This window comes from Mirounga leonina, unplaced genomic scaffold, assembly GCF_011800145.1.
Source record: "Mirounga leonina isolate KUSES-001 unplaced genomic scaffold, KU_Mleo_1.0 Mir_126, whole genome shotgun sequence".
Lineage (NCBI taxonomy): Eukaryota > Metazoa > Chordata > Mammalia > Carnivora > Phocidae > Mirounga > Mirounga leonina.
Window position 1 is genome coordinate 34,569,131 of NW_023270314.1, and position 5,892 is coordinate 34,575,022.

Sequence of the window (5,892 nt, forward strand, 5' to 3'; positions counted from 1 at the left end):
GTCTGCATTTTGGATCATTCTTGTTTATTTTATCAATTTCATAAAGGCAGTATCCTCTTGAGTATTATAAACAACATTAATTTTACACTTAATAAAATATTCCTATGCCTTAGTACTATTTTGAGCAAAGAAAAAAATTTTAAAGGTTTTATTTATTTATTTGAGAGAGAGAGAGAATGAGAGAGAGAGAGAGAGAGAGAGAATGAGAGGGGGGAGGGTCAGAGGGAGAAGCAGACTCCCCGCTGGGCAGGGAGCCTGATGTGGGACTCCATCCTGGGACTCCAGATGACCTGAGCCAAAGGCAGTCGCTTAACCACTGAGCCACCCAGGGGCCCGAGCAAAGAAAATTTTAAAAAAATTCTTTTTAAGAATCCTGTTTTTCTTCTCATGTTCTTCCCCCCCCCCGCCCAGTATCCCATGATTTTTCCTTATATGGCTCATTCTTTTAGAGGGGATCTATGTTTACCCAATATTGCTTTATAATTTGTAAAATTATCTAGGAGTCGAGTTTTGATGTTAATCAAATATATCAGAGAGGTCCAACATTCCCCAACCCCAGCCCTAGATCCAGAGTGAGGGAAAAATAAGAAAATTTATGATGGCTATGTGACTATGGTAAAAGCTACCACCAAAATCGCTGCTGGAGTTCCAGTGGCCTGGGGACACAGGAGGGAGCCAGGGCCAGGGTGTTTACCTGTGGGCTACCATTACAGTGGTTTTCTTTAATTTTTATTATTGAAGTATAATTGGCATACAGTGTGATATTAGTTTCAGGTATGCAAAGTAGCAATTTGGCAATTCTATACATTACTCAATGCTCACCACAATAAGTGTAGTCACCCTCTGTCATCATATGATGCTATTACAATAGTATTGACTGTATTCCCTATGATGTGTTTGTGGGCTACCATGTGGATTAAATAATCAGGAACCCTTTCTTCCACCTCCTCCCCTAAATTGAGTCTGTTTCTATCTTGGGTGTGACCTTTTGCACCTAGAGCAAGCTGCAGGATTGTCTACACTACAGAAGACACTCAGTGTTATAAGCATGCAAAGAGAAAAAAATCATCAATTTGATCAACCTAGGTGGAATTGGACAAAAAATGACTTCAAATGGGCTTGGACTTTTACAGATGAAGAAGTCAATGGTAATGCTGGGCTCTAAATGAGTGAAGTCATTTGCAAACTACCACACAGTCTTTATGGATATTGTATGAAAAGAGGATGGAAAACCCTCTACATACTAACATATCAGGAGCACCATCCTCAAACTTGAAGGACATGGTAGAAAAATATACTGGAATAGACAGAGAGAGATAAATACTTATGTTTTAAAAAGTGAGCCAGTAATATTCTTAGCTAATTCTGCCCGTACTTACTTATCCTTCAAAGATTAACATAAAAGTGTGAAAATTTTTACAAAGCTTAAAAATCATTATATATAGTTTATTCGAGCATAATCCCCTCAGAATTGGTTATTACCACTATTAATGACTTGCTAGTTAGAGTGCTAATGGCCCATAGCAAAAAACTGCTGGTAATGACTGATTTCATAGGGATTATTGCTTAATTAATGACACTCCACCTATCCTTAGTCATTTTTGTATCATTTTTATTGCCTGTTTTAAGACCCTGAACCTTAGTTTATTACATTTGGAAGAATGTCACCAAGACAGATAAAATAGATAATAATTTTCTGATTATGGTTAGCTTTGTAATATATGGGCATTTCACTAAGTTATTTCATATTTCTCTATCCCTTGCTAATCAAATGTCACTTGTGACTTCTGGGTGGGTTACAAGAATATAACTTAAAATCTGATGTACTTGGTTTTGAAAGAAAAAAGTCTGAAATATTTCTGAATCAGTGGACACATTTTTGCACATCTCCAGTTTCGATCGGGTAATAAATGGGAAATACAAAGCTGAGATAAGATGAGATATTGTCCTTTGAGAACCTTCTCAGTCTATGCAGAGAAGGCTGGGCAGGATTTTGGTTTAGCTTAGCCTCCAAGTAGCTACCCACTTTTGATTTTCTGATTTTCATCTTCATCATTCATAAAATTAGATTATTGGACTGCATTGCCTCTTAGTTCTTTTTTTTTTTTAAAGATTTTATTTATTTATTTGAGAGAGAGAGAATGAGAGAGAGCACATGAGAGGGGGGAGGGTCAGAGGGAGAAGCAGACTCCCTGCCGAGCAGGGAGCCCGATGTGGGACTCGATCCCGGGACTCCAGGATCATGACCTGAGCCGAAGGCAGTCGCTTAACCAACTGAGCCACCCAGGTGCCCGCCTCTTAGTTCTTCATAGCTATTAAATTCTATAATCAGAAATCACAGTTTCAAAAGAGAAAACAGGAACATTTGCATTAGAGCTATAGAAAATCCTTTTTCAGTAAACCCCATGGGATAGCCGAATTATTCCTTAAGCTAAACTTGGTCCTTTTGAATACTGCTTAGAGGAAATGGGTCATCATGTAAGGTTTTAGAAATGAGAATATTTTTGTTGTGACAGTGCTAAGTTTTGTGGACTTTGACCCAGCTCAGTTTCTAACTGGCTGTGTGAATTGGGGCAATTCTAGCACCTAAGGTGGGCCAACATCATGAATTTTCTGATGTGATGTAAGGTGATGAAGCTTGACATTAATCAAAACACAGGACAACGACAACAAAAATTTATTGAAATACATTTTTCCACAAAAGATGCTTAAGTTGTTGAAAGTATCAAGTTCCTAAATCTCATGGTTCATGTTGCATAATTTGGAAACTTGCCTTGTAAGACTTGGCTCTGAAAGACTTTTAAGTCATCTTCTAAGTCACTGGCTCTCACAATGTGATCTGGGAACCCTGGGAGTCCCAAGACTTTCAGGGAGTCCATGAAGTCAAAGCTATTTTTTATAATAACACTAAGATGTTATTTGCCTTTTTTATTCTTGTTCTCTCACAAGAGTACAGTGGAATTTTCCCGAGGTTTCATGGCACATGACACTATAATGAAATGTACTGATATTTGGAAGATCTGTAGAACTAAGTGAATTAATATTCTCTGAATAACCAATGTGTGATGTTGCAAAATTATGCATGGATAAAGAATTCTTTCACACTTATCTGGCAGGGGAGATACCATGATTACGAAGGTGGTTTTCCCAAGGCGAGGCTTATCCATTGCACTTTGGATGTGCTGACCCCTGCGATTTTCCCAAATGTGGGAAACTCAACTGCATAATTTGTGGTAGCTGGGGATTGTGTTTGCACTTTCCCCTTATAAAAAATATTCATTTTCCTTAAAAAAAAAAAAAGAATTATTTCAAAGTGGAAAAAAGACCAGTGGATTTTAATGTGGCAGAATATGAAAAATTTCTTGATATGGTTTCAGATTTCACTTTGCAGCTAACCTTTGAGAAACTACTACTTGTTGAGTTTTGGCATAGTATCAAAGAATATCACAATTATCTGAAAAAAATTCTTTAAAAACTCCTTCCTTTCCAACTACATATGTGTGAGTCCGGATTTTCTTCAAATACTTAAATTAAAATAACATAGCAATGGATTGTAAGCAAAAAGAGATATAAAAATCCAGCTGTGCTTTATTGAGCCAGACATTAAAATGATTTTAAAAATGTAAAGTAATGCTCCTTCTGTCACAAAAAATTTTTTGTTTGAGAGAACATAGTAATTGTTTTCATAAAATAACTTATTTATTTTAATATTTAATGGATTTATGTTATTTCAAAATAAGCTAATGAATGAAAAATTTAAGACTTTTAATTTTAATTTCTAATATGGTAAATATTAATAAACAATTCACATGAACAAACTCTTTGAGGTCCTCAATAATTTTTACCTGCATAAGGATCCTGAGACCAAAAGTTTTGAGAATTGCTACTCTAAGTCAATTATATTCCTAAAGACCTATTTGCTGCCATTGTGAACTTTTAAGAAAATATACTCCAGGCCCTGAAGACAATTTCCAGGAAGAACTTCTGAAAATGTTTTGAGATATGGCACATCAATAGAATGAATGTTTGGCTTTCCAAGATAAAGATTTAACTGAGTAAACCTTATTTGGATGGAGAATTCTGGTATGTTTAATGAAAGAATCATCCTTGTAGTGTATTACAAGATCAGGTCTTTTCAGTTGTCACTGGAAAGTGAGAAAAAGTAGCATATATAGAAGAACAATAAACTGGCTCAACTGAAAATAGATGAAACAGACAGAAGTGATGTGAAATTGTTACTTCCAGAAACCTGTATGGTAAGTCCTGAGACTTGACCCTTGTACTTTTGGAGCCTTGGATCACTCTGAGTCCTTAGCCCTGAATCAGTATTGTGGGCAGAAGAGGTTCCTGCTATTTCATTTAGAAGGGAAGTGATTTTGAGAATGCACCACAGTAGTCTCTGCACATGTTGGGGGAGGTCATTAGGAGGATGTGACTGCCAGTTGACCCATGAGCTGGACCTGGGTAATTGGAGGCTCCTCACCCCCTCCCCGTCCATGGAATGTGCATTCTGCTTGCCTTCCTCACTCCCAGAAGCGCTCCACGGGCATAGCCTTGAGATAGTGATGTGTTGTTGAGGCCATCTGGACAGTGTTTGTGACGGATCCCAGTTAAGCCGTCTGTATAAACTTTCAAGATTCTGGCAGGCAGGTGTGGAGATTTACTCTTCTTGTGGCTGCCCAAGACAAGCCTGCCCTCTGCCACATACCAATCTGGAGTGGTCTGCCTCTTTCTTTGGTCTCTCCCTGCCCTGTGTTTGCAGGGCCCAGTTTGCAAACCAACAGACATGGTAGGATTTTCAGTATAGGTTAATCTTCATCTTTCTCAGAGCAAAGTAGATATGAGAGTGGTCCAGCAGAAGAAAGCGTGACACTCACTCACTTTCTCTTCCCTTTAAAATACTGACTCATCAGTACACTTGAATCCATGACACTAGCTCCAAATTGAGACTACATGGATATGAAGCAAACTTTGTAAAGAGCTTTCCTACCATGATATTAAAATCCGTTTCTGGAAAGAGAAAGGAGGGTGGAGTGGTAAGTTCCCCCCCCTTTTTTTTTACTTCCAGCCTGTGTATAATTGCAAATGATGAGAAAGAAGATCAAGTTCATCATTTATCACACAAAACATTCATGGCTGGAATCCTGTAGAGAGATTTGTCCTCTTTTTCTGTGTTTTGGGATATAAACAGAGTGAGGAAGTGATTAAACAGTGTAAGAAATTCATGCTAAGGTACTGATCACATAATGTAGTGTGTTACTCTTTGGTAGAGTGTTTGCATTTTAGAAGGGGACTGAGGTGGGTATCCAACTAAAGTAAGCAATCTGGAAAATTTTTTTTGAATAAAGGAATGGATAATTGTAAAGTGCTAGGCAAAGATTGGGCACTACTTTTCACATTACACGATAGAGAGGAGAGATGAGTACTAAAACATTAAATGAAAAATGGAAAATATTAAAACAAAAAAGCCTACAAATAAAATCAGTAACCTTCCCCATTTATCTGTAGCTGATTCTAAATTGTCCTCTATCTTTATAGGTATTTTCTTTCATACCCTAACCCATTGTTCAAACTTGGCTACACATCAGAACTGAACTACTAGGGGAAGATTTAAATTTTTTATTAGAAAATAATACATTTTCATGGTAAAAAAAATGTTCAAGTGATTAAGAATAGCATTAAGTAAAATGTAAAATTCTGCCATCCCTATTCCATTCCCCAGGGGTGTTTACCTTTACTTAAACCAACATTCCTTCCTCCCTTCCCTCCTTCTTTCTTTCCCTCCTTCCTTCTTTCCTTTCTCCCTCCCTCCCTTCCTTCCTCAAATATTTATTAAGCACCTACTATTTACCAGGCACTGTTCCAATTGTGGGGACACAATGAACACACCAG

General features: G+C 37.4%; 1 non-coding gene across 1 annotated transcript; it reads left to right on the top strand.

The window, feature by feature from the left end:
- The first annotated feature begins 3,101 nt into the window (after positions 1-3,101).
- On the top strand, positions 3,102-3,265 carry LOC118009061. Its single transcript, XR_004678796.1, has one exon. It is a non-coding gene; the product is annotated as a U1 spliceosomal RNA (small nuclear RNA).
- Positions 3,266-5,892: the final 2,627 nt, after the last annotated feature.